The sequence below is a fragment of the Pleurodeles waltl genome, chromosome 8 (assembly GCF_031143425.1).
Source record: "Pleurodeles waltl isolate 20211129_DDA chromosome 8, aPleWal1.hap1.20221129, whole genome shotgun sequence".
In the NCBI taxonomy this organism is placed as follows: Eukaryota; Metazoa; Chordata; class Amphibia; order Caudata; family Salamandridae; genus Pleurodeles; species Pleurodeles waltl.
In genome coordinates, this window is record NC_090447.1 from 1,469,254,665 (window position 1) to 1,469,277,171 (window position 22,507).

Below are 22,507 nucleotides of genomic sequence, written 5' to 3' on the forward strand. Positions count from 1 at the left end.
AAAAAACGACGTAAAAGCGGCTGGACGTCATTTTTTTTGACCCGCCCACTTCCGGGCGTGATTTTTGCCCGGGAGTGTAAATACGGCGCACATGCCTCAGAGTCAATTTTTTAGACGGGAACGCCTACCTTGCATATCATTAACGCAAAGTAGGTGTCCACGCTAAAAAGTGATGCAAACTCCATGGACTTTGGCGCTAGACGCGTCTAACGCCAGAGTATAAATATGGAGTTAGTTTTGCGTCGAATTTGCGTTAAAAAAAACGACGCAAATCAGGCACAAAAGGAGTATAAATATGCCCCATTATATCAAGCAGGATACAGGAAAGGTCACAGAGAGTGCACACTGAATGCCAAGGTATTTTCTGCCCTTTTTCATTTGTGGAGAGTGACAGATCCATGGACTGCAAAGAATTAAAATTTCTGCGCTGGAAGTAGCCACTCTGTGGGTATTTCTAGCCCAAGTGCGTTCAAGGTGTGTACACTTACGATTTGTTGAGCTTTGGCAAAGCATCAGATTTCAATAATGATGGATTGAAATGTTGAATCAATCAGAACTGCTGGTATTTATCCAGGACACATTCCACATTTTGTTTACGTGGTGTATGCCAGGCCATGCCAATCTGTATTCCCTCTTATGGGGCATTCCAGTTAAAAAACAATCATTCTTTATCACTTCTGAATGGTACCAAACAATTGAGTTTTTTACATTGACCCGCACTTGCATCAACTGCACAATATTGATTCCCAGCGTATTGTCAAGGGACGTAAATGCAGGGTTAAGAATAGTAAATCTATGTATCTATATATGCTTAGCTTGAATCAATACTGGTGGATGATAATTTGGAGTCAATATCATTGCAGGTTGAGATTACTAGTCTTGATATTTTGACATGTAAACTATACTAACAAGAGCATAAGGGACCGTAGATACGTGATCCATGTTAGTGTGATACAGGCTTGGTGCCCATGACCTGGTAAGCTCAGAACCTCAGCCTGGACACACCTGCTCCATTTACGGCAACTCACTTACATTTGCAGAACTGAGAGACTGAAATTACCAAATCACAGGAAATAGAGGGAACGTAACAGCTTTACCAACGATTCTTTTCAATATTCTTTAATGCACTCCAATGAAACTACTCATTGTAGGAGGCTGGACTGGCTTGTAGTGAGTACCAAGGGGTACTTACACCTTGCACCAGGCCCAGGTATCCCTTATTAGTGTAGAGGGGTGTCTAGCAGCTTAGGCTGATAGAAAAGGTAGCTTAGCAGAGCAGCTTAGGCTGAACTAGGAGACGAGTGAAGCTCTTATAGTACCACAAGTGTCATATGCACAATATCATAAGAAAACACAATACACAGATATACTAAAAATAAAGGTACTTTATTTTTATGACAATATGCCAAAGTATCTCAGTGAGTACCCTCAGTATGAGGATAGCAAATATACACAAGATATATGTACACAATACCAAAATATGCAGCAATAGCAATAGAAAACAGTGCAAACAATGTATAGTCACAATAGAATGCAATGGGGGCACATAGGGATAGGGGCAACACAAACCATATACTCTAGAAGTGGAATGCGAACCACGAATGGACCCCAAACCTATATGACCTTGTAGAGGGTCGCTGGGACTGTATGAAAACAGTGAGGGTTAGAAAAATAGCCCACCCCAAGACCCTGAAAAGTGGGTGCCAAGTGCACCTAAGTTCCCCAAAGAGCACAGAAGTCGTGATAGGGGAATTCTGCAGGAAATACCAACACCAGCAATGCAACAACGATGGATTTCCAGACGAGGGTACCTGTGGAACAAGGGGACCAAGTCCAAAAGTCACGATCAAGTCGGGAGTGGGCAGATGCCCAAGAAATGCCAGCTGTGGATGCAAAGAAGCTGCCACTGGATGGTAGAAGCTGAGGATTCTGCACGAACGACAAGGGCTAGAAACTTCCCCTTTGGAGGATGGATGTCCCACGTCGTGAAGAGTCGTGCAGAAGTGTTTTCCCGCAGAAAGACCGCAAACAAGCCTTGCTAGCTGCAAGGGTCGCGGTTAGGGTTTTTGGATGCTGCTGTGGCCCAGGAGGGACCAGGATGTCGCCAACTGCGTGAGGAGACAGGGGGGGCGCCCAGCAAGAGAAGGAGCCCACTCAGAAGCAAGCAGCACCCGCAGAAGTGCCGGAACAGGCACTACGAAGTGGAGTGAATCAGTGCTCACCCGAAGTTGCACAAGAGAGTCCCACGCCGCCGGAGGACAACTCAGGAGGTCGTGCAATGCAGGTTAGAGTGCCAGGGACCCAGGCTTGGCTGTGCACAAAGGAAATCCTCGGTGAGTGCACAGGAGCCGGAGTAGCTGCAAAAGACGCGGTTCTCAGCAATGCAGTCTGGCGTGGGGAGGCAAGGACTTACCTCCACCAAACTTGGACTGAAGAGTCACCGGACTGTGGGAGTCACTTGGACAGAGTTGCTGAGTTCAAGGGACCGCTCGTCGTGCTGAGAGGAGACCCAGAGGACTGGTGATGCAGTTCTTTGGTGCCTGCGGTTGCAGGGGGAAGATTCCGTCGACCCACAGGAGATTTCTTCGGAGCTTCTAGTGCAGAGAGGAGGTAGACTACCCCCACAGCATGTACCACCAGGAAAACAGTCGAGAAGGCGGCAGGATCAGCGTTACAAGATCGCAGTAGTCGTCTTTGCTACTTTGTTGCAGTTTTGCAGGCTTCCAGCGCGGTCAACAGTCGATTCCGTGGCAGAAGGTGAAGAGAGAGATGCAGAGGAACTCTGATGAGCTCTTGCATTCGTTATCTAAAGAATTCCCCTAAGCAGAGACCCTAAATAGCCAGAAAAGGAGGTTTGGCTACTTAGGAGAGAGGATAGGCTAGCAACACCTGGAGGAGCCTATCAGAAGGAGTCTCTGACGTCACCTGTTGGCCCTGGCCACTCAGAGCAGTCCAGTGTGCCAGCAGCACCTCTGTTTCCAAGATGGCAGAGGTCTGGAGCACACTGGAGGAGCTCTGGGCACCTCCCAGGGGAGGTGCAGGTCAGGGGAGTGGTCACTCCCCTTTCCTTTGTCCAGTTTCGCGCCAGAGCAGGGATCGGGGATCCCTGAACCGGTGTAGACTGCCTTATGCAGAAATGGGCACCATCTGTGCCCATGAAAGCATTTCCAGAGGCTGGGGGAGGCTACTCCTCCCCTGCCTTAACACCTTTTTCCAAAGGGAGAGGGTGTAACACCCTCTCTCTGAGGAAGTCCTTTGTTCTGCCTTCCTGGGCCAAGCCTGGCTGGCCCCAGGAGGGCAGAAACCTGTCTGAGGGGTTGGCAGCAGCTGCAGTGAAACCCCTGAAAAGGCAGTTTGGCAGTACCCGGGTCTGTGCTAGAGACCCGGGGAATCATGGGATTGTCTCCCCAATACCAGGATGGCATTGGGGGGGCAATTCCATGATCTTAGACATGTTACATGGCCATGTTCGGAGTTACCATTGTGAAGCTATACATAGGTAGTGACCTATGTATAGTGCACACGTGTAATGGTGTCCCCGTACTCACAAAGTCCGGGGAATTTGCCCTGAACAATGTGGGGGCACCTTGGCTAGTGCCGGGGTGCCCACACACTAAGTAACTTAGCACCCAACCTTTACAAGGTAAAGGTTAGACATATAGGTGACTTATAAGTTACTTAAGTGCAGTGGTAAATGGCTGTGAAATAACGTGGACGTTATTTCACTCAGGCTGCAGTGGCAGGCCTGTGTAAGAATTGTCAGAGCTCCCTGTGGGTGGCAAAAGAAATGCAGCAGCCCACAGGGATCTCCTGGAACCCCAATACCCTGGGTACCTCAGTACCATATACTAGGGAATTCTAAGGGTGTTCCAGTAAGCCAATGTAAATTGGTGAAATTGGTCACTAGCCTGTTAGTGACAATTTGTACAGAGAGAGCATATCCACTGAGGTTCTGATTAGCAGAGCCTCAGTGAGACAGTTAGTCATAACACAGGTAACACATACAGGGCACACTTATGAGCACTGGGGCCCTGGCTGGCAGGGTCCCAGTGACACATACAACTAAAACAACCTATATACAGTGAAATATGGGGGTAACATGCCAGGCAAGATGGTACTTTCCTACACAACCCCCCCCCCAAACGAAGGACAATAAGACTAGCCATGACCTGATGAGTCTTCATTGTCTAAGTGGAAATATCTGGAGAGTCCATCTTCATTGGAGTGGGGACTCCCAGGTCTATGTTCCACTGTATAATCCATTCCCTGTAGGGATATGGACCACCTCAATAATTTAGGGTTTTCACCTTTCATTTGTTTTAGCCAAAGTAGAGGTTTGTGGTCTGTTTGAACAATGAAGTGAGTGCCAAACTGGTATGGCCTCAACTTCTTCAGTGCCCAGACCACAGCAAAGGCCTCCCTCTCTATGGCAGACCAACGCTTTTCTCTAGGGGTCAACCTCCTGCTGATAAAAGCAACAGGTTGATCCTGGCCCTCAGAATTAAGTTGTGATAAGACTGCCCCTACCCCTAATTCAGATGCATCAGTTTGGACAATGAATTTTTTGGAGTAACAGGTGCTTTTCAGGACAGGTGCAGAGCACATGGCCTGCTTCAGCTCCTCAAAAGCTTTCTGACAGCTAGCTGTCCACAATACCTTTTTAGGCATTTTGTTAGATGTGAGGTCATTAAGAGGGGCTGCAATGGAGCCATAGTTCTTTATGAACCTCCTGTAATACCCAGTGAGGCCTAAGAAGGCTCTCACCTGGGTCTGAGTTGTAGGGGGAACCCAATCTATAATAGTTTGGATTTTCCCCTGAAGTGGTGCAATCTGTTCTCTACCTACCAGGTGTCCCAGATAAACCACTTTCCCCTGCCCTATCTGGCACTTTGAAGCCTTGATAGTGAGGCCTGCCTTCTGCAGGGCCTCCAAAACTTTCCATAGGTGGACCAGGTGATCATCCCAGCTGGAGCTAAAGACAGCTATATCGTCTAGATATGCTGCACTAAAAGCTTCCAGCCCTTGCAGGACTGTGTTCACCAACATTTGAAAAGTGGCAGGTGCATTTTTCAATCCAAAAGGCATTACTGTGAATTGGTAATGGCCTCCAATGGTTGAAAATGCAGTTTTTGCTTTTGCATCTTCTGATAATTTGATCTGTCAATACCCTGCAGTCAAATCAAAAGTGCTTAGATACTTGGCAGATGCCAGTGTATCTATTAGCTCATCTGCCCTGGGTATAGGGTGAGCATCAGTTTTGGTTACTTGATTGAGACCTCTATAGTCTACACAAAACCGCATTTCTTTCTTTCTATCCTTGGAATGAGGTTTTGGTACAAGTACCACAGGAGAGGCCCATGGACTTTCAGAGTGCTCAACCACTCCTAGTTCAAGCATTTTCTGCACTTCTTGCTTTATGCAGTCTCTGACATGGTCAGGCTGCCTATAGATCTTACTTTTCACAGGCAAGCTGTCTCCAGTATCTATAGTGTGCTCACACCAAGAAGTGGTGCCTGGCACAGTAGAGAAGAGTTCAGAAAACTGACCCAGGAGATTTATGCAGTGGTCTTTCTGCTCAGCAGTAAGGCAATCTGCTAGTACTACACCTTCCACTAGAGCATCTTGTTCTGTGGAAGAGAAGAGATCAGGGAGAGGGTCACTCTCTTCTTCCTGTCCCTCATCTGTTGCCATGAGCAAGGTGACATCAGCCCTGTCATAGTAGGGTTTCAGGCGATTGACATGGAGCACCCTAAGGGGACTCCTGGCAGTGCCTAAGTCAACTAAGTAGGTGACTTCTCCCTTCTTTTCAACAATTATGTTGGGTCCACTCCATTTATCTTGGAGTGCTCTTGGGGCCACAGGCTCCAAGACCCACACTTTCTGCCCTGGTTGGTACTGAACCAAAACAGCCTTCTGGTCATGCCATTGCTTTTGGAGCTCTTGGCTGGCCTGAAGGTTTTTACTGGCCTTTTTCATGTACTCAGCCATTCTAGATCTTAGGCCAAGTACATAGTCCACTATGTCTTGCTTTGGAGCTTTTAAAGGTGGTTCCCAACCCTCCTTAACAAGTGTTAGAGGACCTCTTACAGGGTGTCCAAATAGGAGTTCAAAGGGGCTGAAGCCCACTCCTTTTTGGGGTGCCTCCCTGTAAGCAAAAAGGAGGCAAGGTAACAGGATATCCCATCTCCTGCGGAGTTTTTCAGGGAGTCCCATTATCATACCTTTGAGAGTTTTGTTAAATCTCTCCACCAGTCCATTTGTTTGTGGGTGATAGGGTGTGGTGAACTTGTATGTAACACCACACTCCTTCCACATGGCCTTTAAGGAAGCAGACATGAAATTGCTTCCCCTGTCTGATACCACCTCTTTTGGGAAGCCCACCCTGGAAAAGATTCCCAGGAGGGCCTTTGCCACTGCAGGAGCTGTAGTGGTCCTTAGAGGAATTGCTTCAGGATATCTGGTGGCATGGTCCACTACCACCAAGATAAACCTACTGCCTGAAGCAGTAGGAGGGTCAAGGGGGCCAACTATGTCAACCCCTACCCTTTCAAAGGGAACCCCAACCACAGGCAGTGGAATAAGGGGTGCCTTTGGAGTGCCACCTGTCTTGCCACTGGCTTGACAGGTTTCACAGGACTTACAAAATTCCTTTGTGTCCTCTGACATTCGAGGCCATTAAAAAAAACAAGGGGACAAGCCTGTCCCAAGTTTTCATTTGCCCCAAATGTCCAGCTAAGGGAATGTCGTGGGCTAGAGTTAGGAGGAACTTTCTGTACTCCTGAGGAATCACCAATCTCCTGGCAGCTCCAGGTTTTGGATCCCTTGCTTCAGTGTACAAGAGGTTGTCCTCCCAGTAAACTCTGTGAGAGTCACTGACATCCCCTTTTGCTTGTTTGACAGCTTGCTGTCTTAGACCCTCTAGTGTGGGACAGGTATGCTGTGCCACACTCAGCTCCTCCCTGGCAGGCCCCCCTTCACCCAAAGGCTCAGCAGTGTCTGCTTCCAGCTCCTCTGGTGTAGGTTCTGCACAGGGTGGAAATTCTTCTTCCTCAGAAGTTGAATCCACTGTAGAGGGAGGGATAGTTGGTAGTGATTTACCTTTACTACCCCTAGCTTTAGGGAGCACTTGGCCCATTCTTCCAGGATCCAAGTCACCCTGTCCTTTTTGCTTTTTGGCCTGAGCCCTGGTTAAAGCGAAAATATGCCCTGGAATGCCCAGCATTGCTGCATGGGCCTCCAACTCCACATCTGACCAAGCTGATGTCTCTTAATCATTCCCTAGTAGACAGTCTACAGGTAAATCTGAGGCAACCACAACTTTCTTTGGACCAGTAACCCCCCCACCCCCAGTTGAGATTTACAACAGCCATGGGGTGGCTAAGTGTGTTGTTATGAGCATCGGTTACTTGGTACTGGTGACCAAGTAGGTGTTGTTCAGGGTGGACCAGTTTCTCTATTACCATGGTAACACTGGCACCTGTGTCCCTGTAGGCCTGAATCTCAACACCATTTATTAGGGGTAGTTGCTTGTACTTATCCATGTTAAGGGGACAAGCAACCAAGGTGGCTAAATCAATAGCCCCCTCAGAGACTAACACAGCCTCTGTGGTCTCCCTAACAAGACCAACCCCAACTAAATTACCAAAAGTGAGCCCAGCTACTCCCTTGGATTGGCTATTAGTAGGTTTGCTCCCACCACCACTGCTATTACTAGGGGCACTAGGTGTAGCAGCAGGGGTTGTAGTGGTAGGAGGCTTGGTGCTTTTCTTTGGACAACTGGGATCTGTTGTCGAATGGCCTTTTATTTTACATAAATAGCACCATGGTTTCTTTTCTTTGTTTTGATTTGAAGAGGATTTGGACCCACCACCCCCACCAGAGTGTTTTTGTGGGCCTGATGAAGACTCATTTTTAGATTTGTCCCCACCCTTGTCAGAAGACTTACCATCCTTCTTCTTGCCATCTTTGTCACCCCCTGTATGAACTTTTCTGTTCACCCTTGTTCTGACCCATTTGTCTGACTTCTTTCCCAATTCTTGGGGAGAGGTCAGATCAGAGTCTACTAGGTACTGGTGTAACAAATCAGACACACAATTATTAAGTATATGCTCTCTCAGGATTAAGTTATACAGGCTTTCATAGTCAGAAACTTTACTGCCATGTAACCACCCCTCCAAGGCCTTCACTGAATGGTCAACAAAGTCTACCCAGTCTTGTGAAGACTCCTTTTTGGTTTCTCTGAACTTCATCCTGTACTGTTCAGTGGTTAAGCCATAACCATCTAGGAGTGCATTCTTAAGAACTTTGAAATCATTGGCCTCACTTTCTTTTACAGTAAGGAGCCTATCCCTACCCTTTCCACTGAAAGATAGCCATAGGATAGCAGCCCACTGCCTTTGAGGGACATCCTGTACAACACAGGCCCTCTCAAGTGCAGCAAACCACTTGTTAATGTCATCCCCCTCCTTGTAAGGGGGAACTATCTTCTGCAGATTCCTAGAATCATGCTCTTTTGCAGGATGACTATTTGGAATACTGCTGCTGCCACCATGGGTTTCTAAACCCAATTTCTCTCTTTCTCTTTCTATCTCTAAGGACTGCCTATCTAAATCCAGCTGTTGCTTCTTGAGCTTCAGCCTGGATTGTTCCACTCTCAATCTATTAAGCTCCCTTTCTAACACTCTGTCATCAGGGTGGGTGGGTAGGGAATGTCTTGAAACAGAAGAATGGTGAGAATGAACAGAAGGAGACCTGGCCCTAACAGATGTCACACTAACATTCTGGCCTGCAGAAGTGATACTTCTACTGTGATGAGAAACAACACTATTACTGTGATGTGAATTCACATCAGTACCAGCTATGCTAGGTGGCCTGCTAAGGGGCAGGTTGGAAAGATTCCCTCCCAAATCTTTTGCTAGGGGTGCCCCAGAATCAGAGTGGGAACCATCAGCTAATTTCTCACCAGAAGTACCAACAAAAGTCTTATCTTGTTCAACTAGCATGTTAACTAATAGTTCTCTAGAGGGATTCTTCCCTACCCCTAAACCTCTTTCTACACAGAGACTCCTTGCTGCCTTCCAGCTAAAGTGACCATAACCAGTCTTGGAGAGATCAACAGTTTGGCCAGTGCCAGACATTATAGAAAGTGTTTAAAGGACAGAAAAAGAAGGAAAAAGTTTTCACAACTTTTTAAAGGACAGAAAAAAATCTTTTAAAACTTTTTAAGAACTTTTTGAAAGTTTAGAGGTACTTTTCAGCACTTAGTAAAGAAGTGAGAGAAGAAAAGCAAAACTTTTTTTGGTTAGGTGTACATACACTGAACTTGTTTTGTATATTTTTCTCTTATGAAAAGTACAATGACAAAAGTGGTAAGTAGTTGCAAAGTACTTATCCCACCGCTGCACAACCAATGTAGGAGGTTGGACTGGCTTGTAGTGAGTACCAAGGGGTACTTACACCTTGCACCAGGCCCAGATATCCCTTATTAGTGTAGAGGGGTGTCTAGCAGCTTAGGCTGATAGAAAAGGTAGCTTAGCAGAGCAGCTTAGGCTGAACTAGGAGACGAGTGAAGCTCCTACAGAACCAATAGTGTCATATGCACAATATCATAAGAAAACACAATACACAGATATACTAAAAATAAAGGTACTTTATTTTTATGACAATATGCCAAAGTATCTCAGTGAGTACCCTCAGTATGAGGATAGCAAATATACACAAGATATATGTACACAATACCAAAATATGCAGTAATAGCAATAGAAAACAATGCAAACAATGTATAGTCACAATAGAATCCAATGGGGGCACATAGGGATAGGGGCAACACAAACCATATACTCTAGAAGTGGAATGCGAACCACAAATGGACCCCAAACCTATGTGACCTTGTAGAGGGTCGCTGGGACTGTAAGAAAACAGTGAGGGTTAGAAAAATAGCCCACCCCAAGACCCTGAAAAGTGGGTGCCAAGTGCACCTAAGTTCCCCAAAGAGCACAGAAGTCGTGATAGGGGAATTCTGCAGGAAAGACCAACACCAGCAATGCAACAACGATGGATTTCCAGACGAGGGTACCTGCGGAACAAGGGGACCAAGTCCAAAAGTCACGATCAAGTCGGGAGTGGGCAGATGCCCAAGAAATGCCAGCTGTGGATGCAAAGAAGCTGCCACCGGATGGTAGAAGCTGAGGATTCTGCACGAACGACAAGGGCTAGAAACTTCTCCTTTGGAGGACGGATGTCCCACGTCGTGAAGAGTCGTGCAGAAGTATTTTCCAGCAGAAAGACCGCAAACAAGCCTTGCTAGCTGCAAGTGTCGCGGTTAGGGTTTTCGGATGCTGCTGTGGCCCAGGAGGGACCAGGATGTCGCCAACTGCGTGAGGAGACAGAAGGGGCGCCCAGCAAGAGAAGGAGCCCACTCAGAAGCAAGCAGCACCCGCAGAAGTGCCAGAACGGGCACTACAAAGTGGAGGGAATCGGTGCTCACCCGAAGTTGCACAAGAGAGTCCCACGCCGCCGGAGGACAACTCAGGAGGTCGTGCAATGCAGGTTAGAGTGCCAGGGACCAGGCTTGGCTGTGCACAAAGGAAATCCTCGGTGAGTGCACAGGAGCCGGAGTAGCTGCAAAAGACGCGGTTCTCAGCAATGCAGTCTGGCCTGGGAAGGCAAGGACTTACCTCCACCAAACTTGGACTGAAGAGTCACTGGACTGTGGGAGTCACTTGGACAGAGTTGCTGAGTTCAAGGGACCTCGCTCGTCATGCTGAGAGGAGACCCAGAGGACCAGTGATGCAGTTCTTTGGTGCCTGCGGTTGCAGGGGGAAGATTCCGTCGACCCACGGGAGATTTCTTCGGAGCTTCTAGTGCAGAGAGGAGGCAGACTACCCCCACAGCATGCACCACCAGGAAAACAGTCGAGAAGGCAGCAGGATCAGCGTTACAAGGTCGCAGTAGTCGTCTTTGCTACTTTGTTGCAGTTTTGCAGGCTTCCAGCGCGGTCAGCAGTCGATTCCTTGGCAGAAGGTGAAGAGAGAGATGCAGAGGAACTCTGATGAGCTCTTGCATTCGTTATCTAAAGAATTCCCCAAAGCAAAGACCCTAAATAGCCAGATAAGGAGGTTTGGCTACTTAGGAGAGAGGATAGGCTAGCAACACCTGGAGGAGCCTATCAGAAGGAGTCTCTGACGTCACCTGCTGGCCCTGGCCACTCAGAGCAGTCCAGTGTGCCAGCAGCACCTCTGTTTCCAAGATGGCAGAGGTCTGGAGCACACTGGAGGAGCTCTGGGCACCTCCCAGAGGAGGTGCAGGTCAGGGGAGTGGTCACTCCCCTTTCCTTTGTCCAGTTTCGCGCCAGAGCAGGGCTGGGGGATCCCTGAACCGGTGTAGACTGGCTTATGCAGAAATGGGCACCATCTGTGCCCATGCAAGCATTTCCAGAGGCTGGGGGAGGCTACTCCTCCCCTGCCTTAACACCTTTTTCCAAAGGGAGAGGGTGTAACACCCTCTCTCTGAGGAAGTCCTTTGTTCTGCCTTCCTGGGCCAAGCCTGGCTGGACCCCAGGAGGGCAGAAACCTGTCTGAGGGGTTGGCAGCAGCAGCAGCTGCAGTGAAACCCCTGAAAAGGCAGTTTGGCAGTACCCGGGTCTGTGCTAGAGACCCAGGGAATCATGGGATTGTCTCCCCAATACCAGGATGGCATTGGGGGGGGGCAATACCATGATCTTAGACATGTTACATGGCCATGTTCAGAGTTACCATTGTGAAGCTATACATAGGTAGTGACCTATGTATAGTGCACACGTGTAATGGTGTCCCCGCACTCACAAAGTCCAGGTAATTTGCCCTGAACAATGTGGGGGCACCTTGGCTAGTGCCAGGGTGCCCACACACTAAGTAACTTAGCACCCAACCTTTACAAGGTAAAGGTTAGACATATAGGTGACTTATAAGTTACTTAAGTGCAGTGGTAAATGGCTGTGAAATAACGTGGACGTTATTTCACTCAGGCTGCAGTGGCAGGCCTGTGTAAGAATTGTCAGAGCTCCCTGTGGGTGGCAAAAGAAATGCTGCAGCCCACAGGGATCTCCTGGAACCCCAATACCCTGGGTACCTCAGTACCATATACTAGGGAATTATAAGGGTGTTCCAGTATGCCAATGTAAATTGGTGAAATTGGTCACTAGCCTGTTAGTGACAATTTGTACAGAGAGAGCATAACCACTGAGGTTCTGATTAGCAGAGCCTCAGTGAGACAGTTAGTCATAACACAGGTAACACATACAGGGCACACTTATGAGCACTGGGGCCCTGGCTGGCAGGGTCCCAGTAACACATACAACTAAAACAACATATATACAGTGAAATATGGGGGTAACATGCCAGGCAAGATGGTACTTTCCTACACTCATGAACTAACCTTTTTTGAAGCCAAGAAGAGTGTCAGGCTTATCTTCGAACCCACTCCTTCCACTGCTAATAAAAGGTACAGGTTAGGGACCCACTCGTTAAAAACTGATCACTGGATGGACCTAGACTATTCACCATAGGGCTCCATCACAACTGAGATCATGCGATGGAAGCACTTTCTATGACCTAGAGTCAAAAAAATCTGAACCTTTAAGCACCAGACCCACATTCGCCCTTGTTGGTAAAAACCTCAGCAACAGATTCGGATGCATGATGAGCTTTCAATGAAAAATAAAATATCTATGTCCATGTTCCCTGGATTTTAACAACTGTGATTTATAAAGAATAGCTGTGGTTCCCCAAAAAGCAAACAAACTACTAGCAATGGATGAAAGTTCGGTCTTGCAAGAAGTCCCTCTGTTGAATCCGGGGATCTCGCTGAGTCACTACTGAAAACCGGGGTGCGAGTTTAAGCAATTTCTATGGTTTGCACCTCAAAACAAGACACAAAACTAGGGAAACAAGCATTCAACAAACACACACACAAATGAAAAAATATTTTATTTATCTACAAAAAGATGTTAACAAAACTCTGAAATCTCATTTCAACTTGAAAGTTTTTTTTTTTTTCTGAATTCAACTGAGGCCACTCATCGTCCGTGCTATATTCTGTGTGATGCATTTTCACTGCTCTGACGAGTCATGAATCTGAGTACACCAATTTATTAGCCATCAATTTAAAATTCCTGTACATTTATTGAACGATTTTGAAAATTCGATTTTACATTTTTCTTCTTTTTGTAAACACTTTATTATTCTGTTAATATGTCATTTTCTAAATAGTTGCGGACCCCCTGAGTAGGTGTTGTGGACCCCCCCCCCCCCGGTCCCCAAACCACAGGATAAGAACCACTGATATAGTTCATAGAACAACCAATAACCTCTAAGTTGAAGGGCTCATGAACAAGCAGGAGAAGCATAGCCTCGGTGCAGCCTGTGAAACAGAAATAAAGAATTTTTTATGATTGTTTACATGACAGGTTTGTATGCCCTGTCTTTCCTCCTTCCCACACAGGCACAAACAATAGCTTCCACCACATTCAAAGAGACAGGTTAATTACTACTAATTAGGTTTTCCATTTGCCCTCTGTGAATCATAAAAATCTTGCAGAAAATTGTCAATTAATCTCTTCCAGGAGGAAAGGGTATAAATGCCACATCCTTCCTCATGTTCATCTTAATCCCTTTAATCCACCCAAACAGCTCCCCCCGTTCCTCTGTAGCAATCCACAGTGTTTATTTAACCGACAGCGGTGGCATACACAGTAAAATATGTAAGGTGTTTATGTGCGGATAATTAATTATGTAAATTGCTTTAAAATAGTCACATTCATCTATGTCTATGAATGCAAAATGTATGGGTGCGCACAAGGCATAGGTTGTAAATTCATCAGAACTCAAAATTGTCAGCATGTATAGCATTATATTATGAAGTACATGATATTTAGAATTTCACATTTTCAGATAAAGCAATCGCTGGAAAAAAATGGCAATCCATGGCACAATACGGGATGCTTTGTCAGATTCTGATGGAACGACTTTTGGTTGACTCGCCTAGTGTGTTTTGATGGCATTTATTCTAATCAGATGAAGGCCAATTCACAAAGGCCGCTGCACTCGTGGTGGGGACCCAGTAGTCATGGCGGGGGGTTGCAAGTGTGGCGGAGGCCCTGCAGTGGTGGCCATATCTTTTCAATGAGTAACTGCAGTGCGGAGGTCTCGCCAGGGGTGCGGGATCCCCACCACAAATAGGGATGCCCTCTACGAATCGGCCCCAAAGTGTCTGCACCGCGTGCGGAAGGGTCACCTTCTACTCGTTCACTCACACCACACTGACCCATAACCTGGACTTCCTTCCTGAACAAAAGGATATTTGCTTGCTCATCTCAGAGGGACCACAACCACCTAGTGTCAGGGACTTCTACAATGACCAGTTATTGACATTGGAAGAGTCCCTTTCACTACAAATGCAGGATAGGGTCAAGCTGATGCGGGGCTGGATCACAGAGTAGGGGTGCGATTTGGCGAACAGAGAGTGGATTTCAATTTACAGCACTTGAGACAATATTTCATCAGCCCTCAGGTTGCTGGGCAGTCTCTTGCCTCTACCAAGCCCGGATCTAAACACTGAGCCAGCGTATGCGTCAATGGGAAGATGAACTGGCAACAGAAATAGACAAGGAGACGTGGGTGATAACTTAGTCTAGAGCTGCAATGACCTTCACTTGTATGAAGTACAAGCAAAATGCATTCAAAGTCATTACCGGGTGGTATTTTACTTTGTGAAACTGAGGAACTTGTCCGGTACCTCCAATCTGTGCAGGAGAAACTATCAACAATGAGGTGCATATTTGGTGGTCTCGCCCACGTGTTCAGACATTTAGAATGGCCTCTATTGAAAATCATAAAATAGATCACAGGTATTGCTGTCTTCCTTGACCCTGTGATTTCATACTGGGGCCGGAAGAGGACAGAATATGCCCGCTGCCCTTCCTTATGGGTTGTTTACTCACGCACTTCTTATTAGGAGGCAGGGTAATGCTGACACACAATTGGAAACAGTAAACTACACTCCCACCTGGTCTATGGTAGACTAAAAGTTGGCTTATTTAGTTGAGAAAAAATTGACAGCATCCCTGGCAGACAAGATGCCAAATTTAAAGACATCTGGAGGTCATTCAAGACAGATATATGAACTCAGAGGGCTGGAGGATGGCTCGCCATGATCTTGACTTGTTGAGCGGAAGCCGTTACCATAGAATCAATCACAGCTCTAAGGAGCCCAAAGTCCAGGCCTCAGACTAGGAACGCACATGTTACTTCCCTCATTGAATGCATCCCTCACCTAGATATACAACTGAGGAGAGTATTTTTGTTGTCCCTTTGCTGAAGTGTTGATGGCTTTGTGCAGGGACCTAAAACTGGGGCCTTCCTCCCCTGCTCCTCCTTTCCAGCCCCCCTCAAAACCCACCATTAGCTCTTTTTCTCCCAGCCTAAACCATCTACATCCTCTTGTAAACAAGGTCAGCATCACCCAAAACGTATGTCAATGTATTGCAATATTGTAATTTTATAAGCTGGTAACATGCACAAGAAAGAAAGAAATAAAGTTTGAGAAATAGAAAGTGTCTGCACCTCAACTTTTCAGAAGTCATCTTCAAAGAGAGCTTGTGAGGAACGTGGCAGCCGTGAGACCGATTAGCAGTGTATAAGAATATCACAGGCAGATGCTGGTGGTGAAAGATCTTCATCAGACAAGGAGCTAGCTACATGCTGGGTCTGTACTGCTGCTGTGGCCACTGAAGATTCACAACCACTATCAGTAACCCTTGCCCATCTCAAAACAATGTCAGTATTACCTCACAGCCAGAATCACTTGGCAGAAGGAAGGCAAACCATGTTTGCTGGGGACAGATCAGGTGTTATGATTATCTGTACCCTCAGCTCCTACTCCATATCAATAAGATCTAATTGTAGCCTATTTGTTGGTATTGCATGATCTTTAGTGGCAGCGCACTAAGGCAGATGCCTACAATGGCCTTAATGTAGCACTTGCTCTGAGGAGGGAGGTGCCCAAATCCACCAATAACAATTTAGCACAGGCATACAGTGCAGAGATGGATGTGGTGTAAGAGGGCCAGAGCTGTTGGCTTTGGAACTGGGGAACCAGGTTTGAGTCTCAGCACCAGCTCAACATGCTGTGATTTGAGGCAAATCAGTCTACCTGTGCCTAAAAAACAAAAAAGAATGTGTCCTTGTGTAATGTAACTGGTGTGTCGCAGGTCGAACAGTATGAAGACCACTGAGGCGTTATGTAGGTAGTGGTAAGTGGTTTATTTTTCTATAGGGGGGGGTAGAGTATGTGGAACAAAGTCACAAGCGTTATCGTCTGTCTGAGTCACTTTGCTCTTTTTCCGTATCTTTTCCCAGGTTCGTGATGGTACGTTCTTGCTTCTTATTTTACAGGGAACCCAGCTGCCTTGCTCGCTCGTTGGAGTCCAGGGTGGTACCGGAAACAGAAGGGAGAACGCTAAGGTGAGTAGTGGGTTTTTTAATAGAGTTCTTCCTATTCTCTTAACTTTGGACTGGGAGGTGGTACACACAAAAGGAGGGGGTTGGTGCCAGTGAGGAGGGTTTAAGGGACTAGTGTGCACACTTCTATTATTAGTGTAGTAATAAGTGACCCTGGTGAGTTACTTATAGTGCCCTTCCTCCTACCTCCCTTTCCAACCCTCCTTTATGACCCCTCCCCAGTCCCTTCTCCCCAATTTCCCTTCTTCCTGTCCAAAAGGACCTTACCTTGTTAAGCCACGACCCTCCAGGGTCGTGGCTGGCTTGGTAGTGTTCCTCCTGCTGATCTCCTGTATCCAGGTTCTGGAGTTCTTTTCTTCTCTCTCCTTCCTCCAGTTCTTCGTCTGCTTCTTTCCTGGTCCTTTTTTCCTCCTCGCTCTGCTCTTGCCTCGGTCTCTCCGTGTTTCCTTCTCTCTCCGCTTGCCTTTCGTTCTCCGCGTTCCTCTCCCCCTACCTGTCCAGCGCGTCTTCTTTATGTTCGTCCTTAACCCGGGAAACATACGTTGTTTCCCGGGCAACGCCGTCCTGCCTGCCGCTCACGGGTCGCGTCTCCCTGGCAACGGGAAGACGCGGAAATGACGTATCGGTCTCGGCCGATACGTCATCTGCCGTGTTCGTAGCCGGGATTGCCCGGCTACACCCCTCTCCCCATGAAAGGTCCTGCTCGAGGACCGTAGCAGCGTCTGGGAAGCGAGATAAATAGTCAGCTGGGGCCTGTTGGCGACCTGGGATGTGACGGACCTGAAAGGAAAATGGTTGCAGTTCAAGGAACCATCGTAAAATCAGAGAATTGGTATCCTTATGGGCAGACAACCACGTAAGGGGAGCATGATCTGTAAAAAGTATGAAGGGGCGGCCTAGAAGGTAATATTGTAACGTATCCACGGCCCATTTTATGGCTAGACATTCTTTTTCAATGGTCGGATAGTGTTGTTCCCGGGGAAATAGCTTCCTACTGACGTATACTACCGGGTGCTCTCCACCTTCCCCGTCAGGTTGGGCCAATACTCCCCCTAAACCCACATCTGAGGCATCAGTATAGAGATGGAAAGGTTTCGAGAAATCAGGGCATCGGAGTATCGGGTCTTTGGTTAGGAAGGATTTTAGTTGTTCAAAACTGGATTTCTGTTGGTCCGAAAAGGGTGCGAGCCTATTAGGATGGGATTTAGACAGAAGGTCTGTGAGAGGGGCGGCCAAGGTAGAATAATCAGGTATGAATCTTCTATAATACCCTACTAACCCTAAGAAGGATCGTAACTCTTTCTTGGTTGTCGGTCTAGGTGCATTTAGTATGGTCTCTACTTTTTTTGTTTGAGGTTTTAGGTTCCCTTGACTAATTTTGTAGCCCAAGTATGATATGTCGGGTGTTCCTATGACACACTTTTTCGGATTGGCAGTTAATCCTGCGATGACAAGAGTGTGGAAAACTTGGTGTAAATGTTTTAGATGATCATTCCAAGTTTCACTGAAAATTACTACATCGTCTAGGTAGGCTGCTGCAAAAGACTGGAAGGGATTTAAGAGTTTATCCATTAACCTCTGGAATGTAGCTGGCGCTCCATGTAAACCAAAGGGTAGCACAGTGAACTGATAAAGACCGGACTGGGTGGCGAATGCTGTTTTCTCTTTATCCTCTGTTTCTAAGGGAATCTGCCAATACCCTTTTGTCAAATCTAAGGTAGTCATATATTTGGCTTTTCCTAGTTTCTCTAATACGTCGTCAACTCTGGGTATAGGATATGTGTCAAACAGGGAGTTCTCATTAAGCTTCCTGAAATCAATACAAAATCTAATAGTACCATCGGGTTTTGGTACTAAAACCACCGGGGAGCACCAGGGACTATTTGACGGTTCAATCACCCCTTGTTCTAACATTTTCTGTATTTCAGCCTCCATTATCTTCTTCCTTGCTTCAGGAATACGATATGGCCGTAACCTCACAATTTTCCCTGGTATGGTTCTTATTTTATGAGTTATCAAGGTGGTTCTACCTGGTAACGCTGAAAAAAAATCCCGGAAATGTGCTAGTACACTGTATACCTGTTCCTTTTCTGCTTTTGTTAAGGTTTCATTTACTGGGGGTAGATCTTCCCCGTTGCTGTGTTCGGTTGGACAGAACGCAATACTTGACTTATTATTTGGACATAGGAATCCTGCCAACACGCTGGCAGTGTTCGAGGGGTCTGGTTCTTCCCATTTTTTTAGGAGATTTATGTGATAAATCTGTGATTTTTGGGGAGCGTTCGACAATTCCACCAGGTAGGTAACCGGAGATACTGCTCTTATTATCTTATAGGGGCCCTGCCATTTGGCGATTAGTTTTTGTTCTGAGGTTGGACGCATAATTAAGACCTTATCTCCTGGTTGTAAAACCCGTAACTTGCTCCCTTGGTCATAATATCGTTTTTGAGTGTTTTGAGCTTGTTCCATATTCACTTTGACCGTGTCCCATAGACTTTGTAGCTGTGACCTTAAATTGTGGGCATACTCTAGAAGGGGCCTTCCCCCTTCTTCTGCCTCTTCCTCCCATGTTTCGATGGCCATGTCAAGAAGAGATCTCGGCTGTCTTCCGAACACCAGCTCGAAGGGGCTGTGTCCTGTAGAGGATTGTTCATGTGTTCGAATAGCATATAATACTAAGGGTAGTTTTTGATCCCAGTCTCTCCCTGACTCTTCCATCACTTTTTTCAATAAGGTTTTTATTGTTCGGTTATATCGTTCCACTAGTCCATCCGTCTGTGGATGATATACCGAGGTACGGATTTGGGAAATACCTAAGGTTTTACATACTTGCTTCATAAGAGTGGACATAAAAGGAGTCCCCTGGTCAGTAAGTATTTCATGCGGGAACCCTACTCGGGAAAAAATGTTAATCATGGCCTGGGCCACTGTCTTAGTTGTCATACTTTTTAAGGGAACGGCCTCGGGGTATCGTGTGGCATAGTCAACCATGACTAGAATATACGTGTAACCCTTTGTGGATGGTACTACAGGTCCAATTAGGTCCATTCCTACCCTACTGAAGGGAATGTCTATAATGGGTAGGGGCATCAGAGGTGCTTTCTTAGGTATGCTGGGTTCAGTGAGTTGGCATCTGGGACATTGGGAACAGAATTTACGTATGTGAGCAAATACTCCCGGCCAATAGAACCGTCTAAGAAGGTATTCTTCTGTTTTTTCCCTCCCATAATGACCTCCCCCTGGTTGACAATGGGCCATCGTTAGAACTTGATTTCGATAATGATCGGGTACCACTAATTGTTGTTTATGTTCTCCGGTACCGGTAGTGGTTATCCGATATAAGAGGTTTTTCTTAATGAGGAAGTAGGGACCCACCTCTTCGGTTTCTTCTTCTCTGGCCGACTTCCAAGCGTGGGCGAGAGAAGGATCAACTCTTTGCTGATGGGGAAAACTGACAGGGACTTCATGTGTTTCCGCAATAATGCCTGTGTTCGGTCCTGATCCCTCCTTTTCCAAGTAATTCAATTTTTCTATTCGTTTCTCTCTACGTGATAATTTCCTCCGGATTGTGGGGCTTTCTATACTGCTATCGGAGAAAGGAGTATCTCTCCACCAATCCTGTGTCAGTTTGGGTTGTCGAACATAATCTAGTATCTCTTGGAAATGTTCATAATCAGTGCCAATGATACACTCCTCAATCAGATTGGACATTATACCCATCGGTAAGACATCCCGGTGTTTTCCCCACTCGACTGTGACGTCATATAAAGGGTATTGTTCCTTATCTCCGTGTATGCAACATATATTCACCCATTGTTCTTTTCTTTCATCTGTTCTGGAGACTAAGAGGGTCATTCTGACCCTGGCGGCCGGTGGCCGCCAGGGCCACCGACCACGGGAGCACCGCCAACAGGCTGGCGGTGCTCCAACGAGCATTCTGACCGCGGCGGTTCAGCCGCGGTCAGAAGCGGAAAGTCAGCGGTCTCCCGCTGACTTTCCGCTGCTCGTGTGAATCCTCCATGGCTGCGGAGCGCGCTCCGCAGCCATGAGGATTCTGACCCCCCCTACCGCCATCCTGTTCATGGCGGGAAAGCCGCCATGAACAGGATGGCGGTAGGGGGGGTCGCGGGGCCCCTGGGGGCCCCTGCCGTGCCCATGCCAATGGCATGGGCACGGCAGGGGCCCCCGTAAGAGGGCCCCGCAAAGTATTTCAGTGTCTGCCTTGCAGACACTGAAATACGCGACGGGTGCCACTGCACCCGTCGCACCTTCCCACTCCGCCGGCTCGATTACGAGCCGGCATCCTCGTGGGAAGGTCGTTTTCCCCTGGGCTGGCGGGCGGTTTTTCAGCAACCGCCCGCCAGCCCAGGGGAAAACTTGTAATACCCGCCGCGGTCTTTTGACCGCGGCGCGGTATTTTGGAGGGCGGCATCCTGGCGGGCGGCCTCCGCCGCCCGCCAGGGTCATAATGAGGCCCTAAGTCTTTTCTTACCACCGACTGGCTACACCCTGAGTCAATAAGGGCCCATATGGTTTTCCCGTTGACATTCAGAAGCTGTTTAAATTTTTGGTTACCTCTTCCGGTACACAGTACCCGTCGCCTAGTAACTCCGATTTCCATTGGCTCACTACTCTCCTGTTTTCTGGGGCACATTCTGGCAATGTGGCCCCATTCCCCACAGCTGTAACATTGGGGCCCTGCTACCGGTGGAGGGTTAGGAAATCGGTAAGGTACTGGTTCCTTTGGAAAGGTTCTTGGTGTAATTTTAGGATTGGAAGGTCCTGGTTTTAGGCTGGGTCGGGTTGACATATTTCTTACATCAGTGGAGCGATGATAAGCACACGCTAAATCAATTGCCATGTCAGTAGTCACCTTTGGATGTTGACGGATCCTGTGTTTAGTGGTGGTAGGCAGGGACTCTAAATATTGTTCAAGGACAATTGTTTGGATCACTTCCTCCCTACTATTTCCGGAAGAACCCAACCACTTTAAGGCCAAGTCCTTAACCCGATAATAAAAGGTTCGGGGGTCTTCATTCGGTCCCCATTTGATTTTTCTAAATTTAACCCTATAGTATTCCGTATCATGTCCCACACGTTCTAAGATACTAGTCTTTATCTCTTGGTATGGCATGGTTCCACCCGGTTTGCTGCTTGATATGCTGCTTGTAATATCCCTGTAAGTAAGGGGGCGACATATTGACCCCATCTATCCTCAGGCCATTGGGCGGATGATGCCACTCTCTCAAAATTAGTAAAAAAGGCTTCGGGGTCTTCTCCGTCTTGATATTTCTGTAACACAGAACTTGGGACATTGGGATGTACTTTACTACTAGCAATGGTCTCAGTCAATTTTTTCATGGCCGTCTCGTGGACCAGTTGATTATTCGCAAGGATGGTTGCCTGACTTTTCAAAGCCGACTGCAATGCTTCCCTGTCCTCTTTGGCCTCTCGCTGGTGGGCCTCCCACACCAGTTGGAGATGGCGTTGGCCCTCGGCCAATTGCTTTATCATATCCTCCAAGGAGGGTTGGTCACTCATGGTTATACTGTTCGATTACTGCGAGGAGGCTACACAGGTTTTTGATCCCACTTCTGACACCACTGTCGCAGGTCGAACAGTATGAAGACCACTGAGGCGTTATGTAGGTAGTGGTAAGTGGTTTATTTTTCTATAGGGGGGGGTAGAGTATGTGGAACAAAGTCACAAGCGTTATCGTCTGTCTGAGTCACTTTGCTCTTTTTCCGTATCTTTTCCCAGGTTCGTGATGGTACGTTCTTGCTTCTTATTTTACAGGGAACCCAGCTGCCTTGCTCGCTCGTCGGAGTCCAGGGTGGTACCGGAAACAGAAGGGAGAACGCTAAGGTGAGTAGTGGGTTTTTTAATAGAGTTCTTCCTATTCTCTTAACTTTGGACTGGGAGGTGGTACACACAAAAGGAGGGGGTTGGTGCCAGTGTGGAGGGTTTAAGGGACTAGTGTGCACACTTCTATTATTAGTGTAGTAATAAGT